Here is a 17,895-nt window from a genome sequence, read left to right as displayed (position 1 = left end):
CCAATCATTGCTGAATTCTTACACTGGGAAACTCGAACAAATCAAATATGGGATACGAAAATAGAGTTAGAACATGGCCTAAATCGCCTAAGGCTGAAAAAAAGCGACTTTGATGTTGTACTAAAGAACCTAGAAAAGTGGCAATCTAAAGAAAAAATTTCCGTAGAATATGAGACATCATTACAGATATTTAAACAAAGCCTTGGAAAAAATATAAAACCAAGAGTCAGAAAGTTACATGTATATGACCCAGAAGTAGTGATACAAAAGAAACTTCTAAGGAAAGACATATGTGCATTAAAAAATGAAAAGAACAAAGACCTAAAAGAACTGATCCAAAAAAGAAAACAAAAATACAAAAACTGGCAGAAAGCCCACAAATCACAACTGCTCCAACAAGATGCTGAAGCCATGCAGAAAGCAATATCTAAGGCAAATAGTAGATCATTATGGGACCTGCTAAATGAGAAACAATCAATGGCAGCGCTCACGAATCCAATACCAGAAAATGTTTGGTCAGAACATTTCACAAAACTATTCAACGAGACAGAAACTCCGGATAAGGACAATATTAAAGAAGAACCACCATGTCCTTGGGAAATTGAATTCGATAAGGAAGAGATAAAGTCCTTGATTTTGAGAGCAAGCTCTTCAAGAGCCCCAGGTCCAGATGGCTTGTCAAATGCAGTGCTAAAAGAAGATCCAGAAAAATGGGCAACTTTCTGCGAAAGACTCTTTAAGAGAATTGTGAAGCAAGGCCAAATACCAAGATCATGGAAGTTGGCTATCATCGTCCCTATTTTTAAAAAAGGTAATAGAATGGATCCTAAAAATTACCGACCAATCGCCCTGTTAGATTGTGTTGGGAAAATTTTTGCCACTATTTTGCTAAAACAACTAAAGACCTGGATAAAGGCCTCGAATACCTATGACAAAAGACAATCAGGCTTTGTCGAAAATGTGGGGTGCAATTTAAATCTCCTGATCCTAGGTCTGATGAAAAGAAGGGCCTACACAAATAAACAAAAACTGTATATAGCCAGTATAGATCTTCGACAAGCCTTCGATAGTGTGAACAGAAGTCGGCTCTGGGAAAAACTGGCCTCCAAAGGGTGCCCCTCTGATCTCTTGAAAGCGATCAAAGAACTGTACGCCGAAACATCAATAAGAATTAAATTAGATCAAGGCGGAAACTTATCTGAGGATATAAAAACAGCAAAAGGCCTTAAACAAGGATGCCCGCTAGCAGCCACTTTATTCTGCTTCTATATCGAAGATCTACAACAATGCTTTGAAAACATCAGGACTTTTCCACCGAGATTAAACTGTAAATCAGTCAACCATCTGCTCTATGCTGACGACCTGATAATCTTAGACCATACACAAATTGGTCTGCAACGTGCATTAAATCAGGTTGAAAAATACATAGAAAATAATGACCTAGAAATAAATGCAGATAAAACCGAAATACTAATAATCGGTGATAAAAGATGGAAAAAGACCAAAAATGAAGAATGGAAAGTGAACGAAATCTGGATAAAACCATGTGATGAAATGAGATACTTGGGTTTACAAATAAGCGGAATAAAAAATGAAGAGTCCTGGAAAAAGATGCTAATGACAAAAATTAAACAGCTAACAGCCCAAGCAATCATCATCAACAAAAGATACGGAAAATTCTCTCTCTGTCCAGTGATAACATTCTATAAGCTCAAAGTAATTCCTACATTAATATATGGAGCAGAAACTGGTACAAATAACCCAGAGAAATTCTGGACCACTCTAGAAGGTCTTTTTTGGAAAACCGTCCTCCCGATACCAAAAGCGATCCCAATCTCGGTAATTCGCCATGAATTAGGCCTAACATCAATATATATACACATCCGGTACAATCAATTGATGCTGTATAGAAAAACAATGATTAATTTGACACCTCCCCAATTTGAAATACTGGGCAAATCCAACAACTACAAAGAAAAAGTAGTAGAAGATTGGAAAAATGGAAACAAACAAACCCTGACAGATTTTGGCATTAAAACTCAAACACTAGCGGAGAAACCAACAGCTGTAAAAGAGCGCTTTGGGCTGAGGACTGGTCGAATACTGAAATGAAACGAGCTTTGTCAAAAACACATACACTTCTGAAATCCAATTGTGGTGTGATGTCTATTTTACCAGACTATTTGAAAAAGTTCCCAAATTCGAAACAAAGAGATCTGTTATTACGTTTCAGACTGAATATTCCACAAAACAAGACAACAAAAGCAAGATATACGAAAGAGGAAATATGTACAAAATGCAGACTGTGCAAAAGAAGCGAAGAATCTCTAATTCATTTAGTGTTATTTTGCACAGAATTATGAGATCTGCGAAACTTGTTTTTAGCAAGCAACATCTCTGACTTATGCGATCTAGATGCGGAGAAATGGTGGAGTCTAATCTACAGTTGCCAATCCCCAAAAATAAACTTTGCAACGGTCAAATTCTTAGAAAATACCCTATAAAGGCTAGACCATATCGATGAGGGAAACACATCGTAAACAATGAATTTGAACGACTGAAAGGATGTGTTGAGTTAATGTTAGATATTCACTTGTTACTCCAAATCATTGATCTAATAATTTTATCTTAATTAATATTGTTGGTAATCGAAATCTATTTTAAGTACTCCACTTGAATCCGAATGGGGGTTTTAAATTAGTTTAGCTTCTCTGGTTTTTCTAGTTATTCTTGAGTTAATTTTTAGTTATTTGTTTGCTACCTCTTACCTTTTACTTATTCCTTGGACCGTTGCTTTGTCGAGTTTGATGTGATTTCATTACGACAGATCTCTTCATGAAACGCAATGTTTTACTGATGTGAAAGGTTTGAAATAAACCAAATACACTTAAATAAAAAAATAAAAAAATAGAGAGGTTTAGAGAGGTGCAGAGGTCAATGAAAAGAGTAGATGCTGTGACAGGGGAGTCCAACTGGATGTTGAAATCCTCCATGAGAAGGAGATTGGAGGTGGATGAAAGTAAGGAAGAATAGAAATTCGCCCATTGAGAGGGACTGGGTTTTAGTGCCTGGAGGCTGGTAAATGGTGGCAATAGTCAAGGTGGAGGAGGGCGAGATTACCAACTTGCCCACCAGACTCTCAAAGGAAGAGTAGAACCTGGTGGGTGAAATGGAGGAAGCAACCCACTCAGGGAAGATTAAGGCAACCCAAGCACCAGCACAGTGATGTCTAAGCTTGGAAATGATTTTGTAGTCATCAGGGAGGAGGTAGTCAAACAGTGACTGAGCTGGCATTGAACAAAGTCTTGGTAAGAGCGAGAATGCTGAGGTCAATGTCTTTAAGGAGGAAGCAGATATCAGTGAAGTGTTTGTTGGCTGAGTGAGCGTTAAGAGTTGCCAGATGAAGAGGGTCTCTGCCTTTGAACCTTTTCTGAGCAGCGGTACAAAGGCGTGGAACACTGGCACGAAGGGAAGGGGTAGAGAGAGTAGTCGGATTAGAGGCAGGAGAAGGTAGGAAGTTAATGAGAGACAGCAGGATCTGGTCAAAGAGAAGGAGGTTGGGTTGAGGACCTTGAACCAAGATAGTGCCTGTGTGGTAGACATTCACAAAGCAACGTGAAGATGAGAAAATGGCCAAGACGACTTTCCAATTTGAACCACCATTAATGGGAGAGGACATGGAAGTAGAGAGACTAGAGATGAGATGAGGGGTCCATAGGTCTGGAGAGGGGACAGAGAAGAGGATATCAGTGAAAACCTCTCTGGAAGAAGCGCTGACATAGGTGTCTGTGATGGGAAGGCCCGGGTTTGCACTCAAGATGTCTTTTTTGTGCTTTTTATTTCCTGACTTCGAGAGAGTGGGGGATAGGTGATAATGTAGCAGTTAGAGAAGATGAGTGAGATAGTGAGAGCCATAGGGGTGGAAGAGGATAGTAGAGGAATGAGTAGGAGTGGCTGCACTGCAGAGTTCTAGCTAAACTCACCAGGTGGCCTAGTAGACACAAAAGGCGAAACTGCAATTCAAAAGGAAAGCAACTTTTTCAAAAGGCCTTAAATGCAAAGCAAAAGAGGTGCACAGATGAAAGGGCACAGCTAAATTCGATTTTCAAACATAGGCTTTAAATAGAAAACAAATAATGTCATATTAGTATTCTTCACAAAATGTAATATCCATCTGCCATAACTGGATAGATCTAGATTTGTCTATCTAAATAGGGTACCACACAATGCAGCTTTAGCGGTAATTCTTGGAATTTAATTTTAATTATACAAGAATGGCAACTTAGGTTTTTTAATTTTTAATTTTTAATTTTACAGGTGTAGATCTGCATGCAAAAGCACTTTGATGGCTTTTTACAGGATGAAAGACCAATTATATCCACCTACACTACTGATGTCAAACTATATATTTTCATTTGGCTATCCCTAACTCATACTTCAGGTAACTATGGGAATGTACTTTCTATCAATACCATTGAGGCGATATATTTGGTTGAGGGATTTTTTATTTAAGTACTCCACTTTTCTTTACCATTGAGACTTATACAAAGTCTTTCTTACCCGTTTTTAGGAATGACAACACGATACACATCAAGTTGGCACTAGAGTCCTAAACTAAGAAAAGTAAAAGGCAAAAACAGGTGAACAGTGATGAATAACTATCCAGTTATGACAGATGGATGTTACTTTTTGTGAAGAATACCAATATGACATTATGTGTTTTCTATTTAAGATCTCATGTTCATATATGGACTAAAGATACATTTTGGTAGACACCTTCTGAAGAAGGGGAGAAATTTACCCCGAAAAGCGTAAAGGATATTGCACTTTAAGTACTTTTATAACATCATATATCATAGAGAAAGATGGACTATGAAATTGTACAAAGTGCAAATGTTTACCTGTGTTCTATAAATTGAATTCTGAGGGATTGGTTCTATTAGACTATGAAGTAATAGTCACTATTGGAATTACTAATTATATTAAGAAAGATATGTTTGAAGTTTATCTATTTAATTATTTTGTTATAAGTGCATATAATTGTCATGCAAAATTGTTTTCTTTTTACTTAATAATCCTGTTTGGGGATGATAAAATTTACTGGTGACTGAACCACCAAGCTATAAAGTTTTAATATGTGGAATCACATGAGTGTTTGGTTGTTACTACAACATTAGGATGTGCAGGGGAAGGGAGTGTCCCACACATTTGTGGACATCTGCTGTTTTTTCATAGTTTGATACAACCCAGTGCCAGGGTTGATATTCTCCCCCGCACCCCACTAATTATCTTAAAACATCCATTATATTAATAAATTGGTGTGCTCTTGGCCAACTCGTTTTTAGCTGATGCATGACTACAGCTCATATAACATGCAATGCAGCCCGAGGTCCCTTCATTGAGAGGGATCACTCCATTGTGCTTCTCTCTCCCTGCCTATGTTTTGGGTGTTAGCTTCCCCATAATGGGTGAATGTGTGTCAGGGCACTGGTCATCCCCCCGTTTTGGACAGACCTCCTTCACCCCCAGCCAGTGTGTAAGTCCAAGACATAGGCCCTCATTACGACCCTGGCGGAAAGTGACTGACCGGACCGCCACAGCGTAAATAGCGTTTCCGCCATTGCACGATGGAGCAAAGTGCGGCCCATTCCGACCCATCGGGCACGAGCACCACGGCATGGCGGAAGTGCAAAGTCCGCGATGGCGGAAATGACCCCAAAACGGCCCACACCGCCGCCGTACGGCGCCCTAGGTGCAATACCGCCACCCATGTTAGCGGACACTGCAGTGAGCGCCAACCGGAAAGTACGGTGACCGTAAATATACGGAAACGGAAGTAAAAACATGGGCCCGGAACGGGAAACATCCCGCCGTACACCTATAAAACCACAAAATCCACACAACCACTAAAAACACTACCCTGAAACACACCCCAACCCGTCATCCACCCTAGCGAAACCAAGAAAAATGGGAAAAGTAGCGAAGAAAGCGTGCGACCGCAAGCAGCAGGTCCACTTCTCCCGTGAGGAACTCACCGTGCTAACAGAGACCCTCCAGGAGAATGCTGCCGTCGTCTTCTCCACGCAAATGACCAGGACGGCACTTGCGAACAAGAAGGCCATATGGGCTCTGGTGGCACAGCGGGTAAGTGCGGTGGGGACCGCACCCCGCAACCCACAGCAATGCAGAAAGCGATGGGACGACCTGCGGATACGCGTCCGTAGCATACTTTCTGCCAACCGCAACATTGCCACAGCCACCGGGGGAGGATCGGAATCACCCATCAAGTTGACCCCCTGGGAAGAAATCTGTGCCTCCACCATTGGAATGGAGAGCATAGAGGGAGTCGGAGGGATGGAGAAAGGAGTGCAGACATCCGAAGAATCAGGTAGGTGGCCCAAATGAAACAAAGCTAAATCCACAATGTCCAATCATGTGAAGTACCATGTGTCCACATAGTGCAACAGAAACACATGTCCAGGAGAACGTCCACACACATTGGCCTGATAGCGCACTTTAAAACTCACAATAAATACATAAATAATTAAAAACCCCTAAAACACCCACTACACGTGCAGCAGGCACACCCTAACTGCAGGCTGCCAAACAACTGCACCCTCACTCCACACACAAATGAAAGCACCTCCAAGGCCCCGACCCAAATCACCCTCAGGTACCACCCCAATGCATGTGATACAATGCCATTCCAATTCCCACAGACCCATTAATAACCCTCGCCCTCCTTTACTCCACCACAGGGTCCGATCCAAACGACGAGCATCAGGACACCCCTACCAGCACACCTGCAAAGAGGGCCAAGACCAACGGCCAAAGACCCTCCACCTCAGCTGCACGCATCAAGACACGGCAGCAGCACAAATCAGGTGGCAGCACAGAGGAGGGAACATCAACAGGCACCCCAGCAGCCAGCATGCCCACAACAGCACCACCACAGGTCCCCCCAATGGATGCCACAGAAGGCACTGCCTCTGGTGGCAGCAGCACCATAGGTGACACCCCATTGATGGCAGCATGCTCCGACACAGAAGACGGGGATGTCGAAGTCAGATCCATCCATGACCTGTCCCAATCCCCCTGTCTGTCCCATCCCGTACAACATGAGGATACCACGCAGGGGCACCCACAAGACGACGACTGGCCATCCCCCACAAGCCCTGTGGCAAGGCAACATGAGGTCACCAGCCCCTCTGTGACACCACCGCAAATGGCCATGGCCCAGCAGAGGCAACAGTCCCTCGACCAGTTAATCGTGCAACAGCAGCAACTGGCCACGCTCCTCAAGGACCATGCCGATGAATGTGGGGGCACTAAGGCAGACATAGAAACATCAACTGAGACACTTAGGGCAGAAATGGAGAGAAGTACAGAGACACTAAAGGCACAAATGGAGAGTAGCACCGAGTGCCTGAGAGTCCAAATGGAGAGAAGCACCGAGAGCCTGAGGGGGGAACTGCATGCGACGTCCAAAGACGTATGTGCCGAACTTTCCGCAGTGCGCCGTGTGCTCACTGAGCTCTCACAAACCCTTAGGGACATGCATGGACGTGAGCAGGCAGAGACATCATCCGTTGCAAGTTCCGTCCAGGGCAGCCCCCAACGTAGATCTGGGAGGAACCTGCGCTCCACAGGCAGGGGTGCCCCTGATACCCGCAGAGGGGGCTTGCAATAGCGACTGCCCACTCACAATGAGCATCTTTGGACACTGGTGTTCGGGGGGGAGGTAGGAGGGTGGAGGGGGTGTGTTGGGCTCACTTGGGTGGCGGGTCGATAGGGTGTTCAACATGATATCACATATGCCATAAACAATGCACGATCAACCAATGAGATGTGTGGACAATGATCTTTGTGTACTAGGCCATCATAGGCGTACAGTCCATATTGTGCATGTACCAGACACACACAGTGCCACGAGTACCGTGTCCATGTATCAGCCACCAGGCGTGAGTGCTAGAAGCATGCATCAATGAGATGCTGACGAATGTCACGGCCCTCCGGTGCCTCGCAGACTCCTTGAGGTGCTGCCACATCCCCACCCTCATCATGACCATCTTCAGGTGCTTGCAGTTCTGCGTCAGGGGGCATGGGCACATTTCTACGTACGCACATGTTGTGGAGCATGACACATGCCATGACCATCTTTGCAACCTTCTCATGGCGGTACAGGAGTGCCCCGCCAGACCTGCTGAGGCAGCGGAAACGAGTCTTCAGTAGGCCGAATGCCTGTTCAATGACTACACGGGTACGTGAGTGGGCATGGTTGTAGTCCTCCTCATGCTGGTCCCGTGGGTTCCGGACTGGTGTGAGGAGCCATCTCTTCAGTGGATATCCAGCATCACCTGTATGTGGACGATAAACGTATGATGTGGAATGCCATTGCTACGTACGCACACCCCCCCCCCTTCCTGCCAGGTCATTGCCGAATCACATACCCCACATCATCATGCATGAAATGAGACTCACCGAGTAGCCAGGATCTGTTCCCTGCGTGTCGCTCCATGTAGCGTGGTATTGTAGAGTTCCTCAAGACCATAGAATCATGGGTTGATCCAGGGAATCGGGCACAACAATGTGTAATGATCCTGTTGGAGTCACGCACCATTTGTACATTCAGGGAATGAAATTGTTTTCGGTTGCGGTACTGGGCCTCCATGGCATGTGGGACGACCAATTCCACATGGGTGCAGTCGATGGCACCAATGCAACCCGGTATGCCGGCAAGTGCATGGAATCCCACTTTTGTGTTGGTAATTTCCTGCTCCGAGCGTGGTAGAGAGATGTAGTCGTCTGCGTGCTGCAGGAGGGCATCGAGCACTTGCAATAGTGTCCGTGAGAACAGTGGCTGAGAAATGCCATGCAACTGTCCGACTGTGTGCTGGTAGGTGCCTGTGGCCAGGAAGTTGAGTACAGACACCACCTTCAGTAGGGGTGGGATGGCGGTTGGGCTATCTATCATGCTGACAAGGTCAGCCTGTGTCATGTCCACAATGGCGGCTATGGTGTCCCGGTCCAAACGGTAGAGGGTGTGGATCTGCTCATCAGTGAGGTTGAACGGATGTGCTCGGAGGCGTGGGATTGCGGGCTGCCTGCGTGGTGGTAGTGGCTGTGCTGGCGGGCCTTGCTGGCCCTGCCTTGGCCTCCTCCTCCTCCTGCGTCTCCTCCGTGCGGCCGGTTGTAGTTGGTGTTCGTCTTCTTCTTGGAGTTGGAGTACTTGCAGTGCTATCAGGTCCCCCAGGGCCAACATCGCGAGTCCTGCCGGTAGCATTTCGGAGTGGGTGTGGTTGTGGGAGGAGACTGGGTGTGCAATTTATGTGTTTTCAGGCTGTATGGCCTCCACCTGTGGTGATTCATTCCACCTGTGCAAGCTGCTCTCCCCTTTGGCCGAGCACGTCCCGCACACAACGCTGCAATTCGAGTAATGGCATCTTGCTATTGCAATCATGTATTTGTACCCGATGGCCGTGTAACATTGGTTGATATGTACATTCGGCTATGGTCCCATTGTTTCACATACAATCTTTGCAGTCGCGAACAGACTTGTGAAGGGTCAGTGGAACGTAGTACTCGAGTAACGGTGGGCCCTCATGCATCACTGTACCGAGTTGCACCGACGGGCGGGGCGTCCCATTTGTGGGTGAAGGCAGTTGCCATTTTCACACACAGCCGCACTAGATGGATTAATTTGTGATTTCAAACGGCCACAGATGCCTTTTCGACGTGATGTTGCAAATGAGGAATTCGAAGGGCGGCGCTTTCGGTTTTCAGCTAGCGGCGAGGAGATGCCCACAGGTCTGACTGCAAATATAACGTTCTATTGTTCAATGTCCTTGAGACAGGGGCCATGGCGAGGATGCAATGATTGATATGAATAGTTTGGGATGCGCAATAGCGACGTGGGCGATGAGGCCGGACGTTCCCAAATACATGTTACTTCACAACACTGGAATTACGGGCTGGGGCACTGTGGATTTTGCAGGCTGCATAACGCACAGACTCAATGGATATTTCTAATGTTATGTGAGTAAATATTCAGGCGTTTTCATACCGGGATGAGGGAATGATGAATGGATGCATGGGCAGATGATTTGATACAGAGTTTGCCATGTACAGGGCTTCTTGGAATCTGTCCGCCTCCCCTGCGCTATGTGATGCAGGGCTGCCATAGTGGGACCATCGTCTATCTGGCCTTGTTGAGCCCTCCCTGTCTCGACGCGCCTTCAGACACTTGTGTCCATGCACGTTAACATTCCCATCAGATGGATTCTGTTTTCACAGACGCATGCACAGGTACACTCGTTTGTGATGGTGTTTACACCTCGATATAGATGGTTATGAGTCGCAAGTGGTTTTGGGGTGGTGATGATCCTTTGGAGTGGGCTAGCATGCATATGGCTGTGGATTTAGTGTGATCATTGAAGTGAGTTGTTCGAATGTAGTTCTGATGGCCATTCTGTTCTTTTTCTTTTCTTTTGGTTGACAGGTATCTCCTCCCCTTTTGCCACTGCCATCTGTATGCCACTCCTGCAGATGGCTTTTACTCCCGACACCTGCTGCTTCGTGTTAATCAGTGGAGCAGCATTACGATCTTATGGGACGATCGCCAATGGGCCACATGCCCTTACGCAGTACTAGTGGCTCGGAGCAACATTTCGGCCTTTCAGCTGGACTAGTGCCTCCCCATTGGGACGGCCCTGCGGTTCTGTGCGCTTCCATGTTGCCTTTTCGTACGTGAATGTGGCTCTGTGTACCATGATGGAACAGGGTGTCACACAAGTAGTAGCTGGTCATTTCTTGCGGATGCAGCCCACAATGGTGAAATGTGTTTTGGAGTTCATGGCCTAATGGCTGTATGGGCTTGGTGATTTTGTTGTGCATTAAATTTCTATTCTGATATGGGCCGTGTAGCGTTCTTCTTTGCAAGTGATGTGGCATATTCCTATTTGGGGAGCGATGTATTGTGAGAAGATCTGCATTGGGTTCCAGCTTCGGAGTTTAGTTGCGTGGTACTGTGCTGGGCGCGTTTGCCTACGAAGCCCAGTGAGGTCAGGGATGGGGGCTGCCAATATGACTGTTTGAATGATGTCATGCTCAGGGGCGGGGGATTGGGTTTTGTGTAACAGATGCCGGTCAGCCAGGTGGACTGGTGGAATGATGTGATTTTCGGAATATTGCTGGTCACAGGTGCCTGTGTTTGCGTGCGTTTCTTGGTGGGGGACTGTGGTCATGTCCATTGGAATGGCTTCTGTATTCGTGCCATCTGTGCCCTGCAGCTCCCATTGGCCCCTCTTGTGATTCTTTTGTTCGTTGGCATGCATGGGTGACTTGTACATTTCACTGGTTGCATTGTGACTTCATTGCACCTACGGGGAGTTGTACTTTGTGGGCAGGGAGCGGTGTACAGGCACTCAGTGGGGCCGTTTACGGTTGATTCGCGATGCCGTACTTCTCACCATGGCGGAATGGTACTTTCCGCCGTGCTTGATGGCGTTAGGTACATGTCCGCTAGGGTCGGAATTCGCGTACCCTTGCGCCATGGTGGTATTTACGGTTTGGCATGGCGCGCGCGCGCGTACTTGGTGCAGTTAGCGTTGGCGTTCACTACGGTGTCGCTAATGGCATCGTACTTTGCGGTGACGGGTCATAGTCGCACCGAGCGCTATTCGATGGCGGTATTGCATTTCCGCCATCGTTTTTCGATTTCCGCCAGGGTCGTAATGAGGGCCATAGACTTTTTGATATTCAATTAAATGTGTGCCTAAATCTAAGCATTTAATTCAAGGTATCTGAGAAACACATGAATGGAAATTCTGACCAGCTCAAGTCGACTGTCTAATGCCAAAATACATGTATTTAAAAAAATGTATCTTTGGCCAAGGGTATTGGTTTTTGTGACAAAGCACCACAATCAGATATTGCCTGATTGTGAATCCATGTTAATCCGGGTAAGCAATGAAAATGGACGGGGATACGGGGTGTAGTGGCAGGAGTACAAGGAAGGGCACATGCGGTGGAAATTGGAGGAATAGGGATGGGAGTGGCATGATGAATGCTACGGGACAGGCATGTGGATAGGGCTTTACTGACGGATGGCGGAGGGGGAGGGAGGCTTCATGTAGCCTAGGGAAGCTTCATATGAAGCCGGCATGAGGATAGACCTCCTAGGTCCAGGTGCATCTCATATGATATGGCCATGCATTACATAGAAGCTAGTGGCATCAAATGTCAAGGTAGTGGCATTAGAAGCCGAGGTATGCCTGCAGAATTGCAGGTATCAAGAATATATGCCCAGTTACTCAAATCTGGTTCCAGAAATGTTCTGAAATCTAGATCGGTTTCAGTTAAATATTGATATGTGTAGTGCTGTGAACTGCTTCCTTTGAAATCTGGCATTTCCTTAGATTGTTCACCAGGGAGATAACTGCTGAAATGGAAATGTCTTTCTGTCATCGATTATGCCATTGTTGTCCAGAATCCAACACCACGCAGTCCATTAACCACCAACACAGAGTGTAAAGATAGGCAAGCTGCAAGTCAGCATGTATTATGCTGTTTTGTTAAAGTGCAGCATATTTCCATTGTAAAGCTGCAAACCCATTGTCAGGTTTGGGACCTCATATTGGTTTATGGGTGAATACATCTGGAAATGCCATGGAGGTTGGACTCCAAAAAATAAGCTCAATGTTTTTATTTATACAAATCCGGAGGTTCCAACCAATATAAAAATCAGGAAATGAGACATTCCTGTGGTTCACAAAGTAAAGCCTCTCACCCGGGGTACCAAATCTTCTTGAACCATTGCAGAGGCAATTCTGGTAGCTGAACTAAATGCAGGCTATCCAGAGACCTGTATCCGTAGCTAACACTAAATCTCACGAGCCAATACCAATGGTTGTTGCTCTTCTTTAACTTGATGGTGCACCTTGAGGAAGGGCTCGAGTTGGAATCAGAGCCAGGAGTCCCCACCTTTATTCTCAAAATCATAAAGTCATTCCCAACCTCCAGGTTTATACCGCTGAATGTTCTTACCCCTCACCTCTCTGAACCCCTCTCTCTCCTTCACCCATTGGGCCTCATCACGAGTTTGGCGGTACCCCTTAAATCCGGCGGTAGCGCTATTACTGCCGGATTTAAGGGTCCGCCAAATTCGGGACTTTGGCGGATTTCGCCCCAGGTCTGAACTGGGGGGAAATCCGCCGAGAATTCGCACTCATACCGCCGGCGGGAAATCCACCAGCGGTATTAGCATGAAATTTCTCCATTGAGCCCAATGGGGAATGGGGCATACATGAATGGGCTCAATGTGGAATGGGGAGTTACATTACCGCTAAACTCATGATCTGGCGCTATTAGCGCCGGGGGGTTCGGTGGTAGGGCAGATAGCGCTGGCGCTAATAGCGCCAGCGTTACCGCCAAAGTCGTGATGAGGCCCATTGTCTGGTCCAGTATGGGCTGGGTGAAACTTTCACAGCGGGTCTGCCTCTGCATTGGGTAACTGAAAGTAGGATGGGATTGGTTGGGTTTAGTGGGTAGATACCTTTGGCGGATCTAGGCTCAGGGGATGGGATCAAACCTATCCCTGGCATGTCGACCATTTTAGATTTTACACGTGCCTGTGCTGAATTGAGACCAGTGGTGTCTCCTGCATATGAATTCAGGGCTCTCTGCACTCCAGGGTATTTTTTCTAACTTCTCTGATTCATTAGTGATGTTGGACGAAAATGCACACAATATTTACGCAGTGGGAGATTTGCTTCAAAGGGAACACGGGCATGTAGCATTTATTTTTGCGTCAATATCCCAATGTTCAGGATGTTGCAGGTTTGAAAGGTTGTGTTCGCCAGTCTGGAGCGTACACTGTGGTTCTGCCTGGAACCCCTCAGTGTGATTCTACAGAAGAGCTGGGCGAGCTTGAAAGCGTATCCAGTCCTACACTACCTTGCCTTGAATAAGGAGCGGGGTTTCCTAAAGGGGAACACCTTCATTTATATTGTTCTGTATTTGGATCTGTCTATCAAAAGATATTTACTCTCCTACTTGGGAGGTGGATGTGCTAGACTCGCTGGCAGTGAAGTCATGTGACTCTCCCCTGTCAGTCTAGGCAAGCTGACCAGGGAATCCTCCCCACATCGGCCCACGCCCAACATCCACTGCCACGCCCAACATCCACTGTCTCGCGGTGGCCCCCGGCACACTGGTTCACCTTCTCATAGCAGGATTTTGAATCTAATAATAACATTCAAAGAGGCATCAACCAAATTATTTTCAGGCCTAGTGCAACATTTATAAAGAGAAATAACTCATTTAACAGAAAAATAAATCTCCAAATAACTCCCTCTTGAAAGGTTGACAAAGCAGGTATCATAACATTCAAAAACAAGAGGGTTTTCTACCCCAACATCAATGTTCCACAAAGAATCAGCAACTTGAGAGGGAATCTCTTCACTCCTTGCTGAGGTGTCAGAAACCGCATTGGCTGGAGCAACCGTGACGACCGATATGGAATAAAGTGGAGGTTGCCACTGTGCCTGAGCGCAGCGTGGCGTCAATTGGACTCCATTGAATAAGAAGCGGGATGAAGACATTGCAGCCCTTCTCATTAGTTGTCACACGTTCACCCATGAGTGACATCCTACCACTCTTGACCCCGGCATGTTTTTCCTGCTTTCGTTTTTCCCTCTGAATTGTTCTGCCTGTTAGTACTGCTAAACCAGTATACCGAGCCTTGCTTTGTGCATGGATCTGTGTTTGCCTTGCCTTGTAGAACTGTCTGTTCATTAGCATTGTTGAATCTGTGCACCAATCCTGGATTTGTGTGTGGAACTAAATGCAGGCTATCCAGAGACCTGTATCCGTAGCTAACACTAAATCTCACGAGCCAATACCAATGGTTGTTGCTCTTCTTTAACTTGATGGTGCACCTCTTCAAGATCTTGAGGAAGGGCTCAAGTTGGAATCAGAGCCAGGAGTCCCCACCTTTATTCTCAAATTCATAAAGTCATTCCCGACTTCTTCGGCTTAATCACATGCATTTAGTTGTTTTGAAGTTCATGGTCTCCTCTGGGCACCTACCTTGGATTTAGTGCTTGGATCAGGAATTGGGTGGACATTGGGTGATTCCTGTTTGGATTTTCTGTGGGACTTTGCTCCGTAGGAATTTCAATCGTGGAACCGTGTCTTTGTTTTTCGGGACTCAACTAAATGTAGTATTCTGACTTTGGCAACACTCCCGTGCCCTCCTATCTCCTAGTTGCGTCCTCGTATTTCCTGGGTCAGGTATCCCATTCAAAGGATGTCTCCTAGCAGTTCACTATCTTCATCCCTTTAGGGTCCTCCAGCTTCTGCTCCTTGAGTTAGGTAGGCTAGAATTCCTAGGGAATTGCACAGTTGGGGTTAACTGTTCCCATATACTCACTCCTTCCTTTTGCTTGTCAGGTAGAAGGAAATGCCTGTATGCTTCCAACGGCTGAGCCCATCCTTTTGCACCATCGCTCCGCCCCTGGGGTTTTTTTGTGCATCCAGGAGGCGATGCAATTGAGACAACAGCCCTCCTTGTTGGAGCACTATGTCAGGGTTGTTGCTGTGCCCATCAGCCACACTCATCGTCAGAGCCTGGCATGTGGGTCGTATAGAGTTCTCATTGTCATATCAATATTTTCTTTTAAAGACGCTAAAGCGGAGGCCAGGCAATTTGGTTCATCTATGTCCCGAATCACAGTGAGCCGTCACACCTATCACCGCTTTAGAACAAAATGGCGCTCATTACGGGTATAATTGAATGACCGGAGTAAAATTGTGCCTATTTTGCTACCATTGCTGCCCTAGTATTGGCAGTGAATCTGCCAAATTATGAGTAGTGGTAAGGCAGTGCTAGTCACCATGTCCCACTGGACTCCATTGGGTCTTTGGAGAATTCTCTGTTGGCAAGTCTGCCCAGCTAATTCCGTCATTTGTTGGTGGTAAAGGTGGGGGATAGCCGCCATGAATGTTTCCACCGCTGTCCCTTCCACACGCTCTGTATGGTAGTGCTGTGAAAGTGTGGTAGTACTTTTACTGGCACTTTTTTTTTTACAACATGCCCAGACTTGTGCTGACAGAATATAGAATGCACAACTTTCAGCGTCCTCCTACAAAACTGAAGAAAAAAAATAAGAAATGTAAAAAATGATAATCACGCCGTTTCATTCCGAGGAATTATGTTTGAATGGACAGGTATTGCACACTATAAAGTTTGCATCCGGGAGCAGTGACATTAGGTGATTAAAGACCTGTTTTCTAATGTTTCCCTCTAACTAGGAGCCGGCGGTGGACCTGTGAAAGGCGCCAGGTGCTTTCCTATCCATTAACGAGAAGGAGGCTGGCCACGTTTCCTCCCAGATTGCTTCATGCATATTTAATATCGCCGTATATCATTAGGCCGCCTGCATGCAACCAATTGATTTGAATCTGATTTGCAACAGTGTCACACTCTTGAATGTTCATGTGCTCGAACATTAGTCCGTATTTCTACAGAATTAAATAAGTGGCCAATGATCAAATTAGTTGAGTACTATTTAAAAAAGACTACCAATAATTGCCAGTAAAAGACGCATTCTTTGGTCACGCATTGCGCAATTTATTACGCTGATGCTGCGTGTGCTGTACTTGACTAATTGGATGCAAATAATCATTTTTCCCATGCAATTACTGGAAGTGTGTGCCAGTGCCTTCGCTGCTTGCTAGCGACTCCCACTGTTAAGATGGTAAAAAAGTGAGGTAAACGTATATGTTATACTGTCAGTGCGCGGCAGTTATTGCCTGACAGAGCAGATGCAGGGAAAATTAACTTTCCAAAACGAGCTTCTACATCCAGATAAAACGTAAAAGTGTACCTATTTCGCTTCCCAACAATGCTTGCATCGTATTAAGGCTTTCAATAAAAAATATATATATTTTTCAGAACCCATTACCATACCTCTGAATCAGGATTTTTAGCGTGCACTTAGACATAAAATTCCAAATTCTCAACACTTGTTTACGCACAAACGATGTTATGTGCGAGCACATCCCTTCATTTGCGGCGAATAAAAGATGTACCCTATCCTTAAAGGGCATTCGAATGTGCTCATCACAGATGCACTTATTTAGATGCTCTTTCGCAGCCACTTTGCGCATCTGCGCAAGTAAGAGGCATTCTGAAATGGAATGTGCTTTGAAATGCACAGAAATAGAACACATTCCCCTGCGCCTCTTCGTAGCAGGCTCAGGAGGATGCACAATGTGGGACAGGGTCATTCCTGATGCTTTCAAGCATTTTTGGTTTTGGGGAATTTTTGTGGCGCTTGCACTACAACATTATAGAACATTGTGATAAGAGAGAGAGAGGGAATGAGAGTTGTAATTTGAGAATATCTGGTTGGCATAGCAGCAGGCAATGCCAAGGCATGAAACTGCCAAATCACTCAAATCTCTTTTTCCAAAATCCTCTGCTATACTACCCAATAAGAAGTTCCCTAACAATATTTGCTCCAATCAGGAGCTTTGTAAGAAGCAAGTCGGATCTGGGATTTCCATCTCCCAGCTGTGCAGTGATTTCATATTGAGCTATTTTGGGCTATTTTGAAGAGAAATTGGCTATTTCTGGGCTATTTTTGAAGGCAGCAGATTGTTGTCCTCCTGAGGCTGCCCTTTTACACCCACCCCCCTACTCCCACTCTCTCCACCTTCACCCATGCTCACTCTACCACCACAGACCCCACTCCCACTCTCTCTAACGCCACCCAGCCGCCCAATCCCATTAGATGTGCCGGTTGGGTTTTGTTAGGGCTATTTTCGGCTACTTTTGATGTGTCCTTAAGGGCTGCTTTGTTCTTCCTTTTTTTTTTGTCCACCAAACATTTA

This window comes from Ambystoma mexicanum, chromosome 5q (genome assembly GCF_040938575.1).
Source record: "Ambystoma mexicanum isolate Mex_15411 chromosome 5q, UKY_AmexF1_1, whole genome shotgun sequence".
Lineage (NCBI taxonomy): Eukaryota > Metazoa > Chordata > Amphibia > Caudata > Ambystomatidae > Ambystoma > Ambystoma mexicanum.
The sequence above is the reverse complement of the archived record's forward strand: the minus strand, read 5'-3'. Positions refer to the sequence as shown.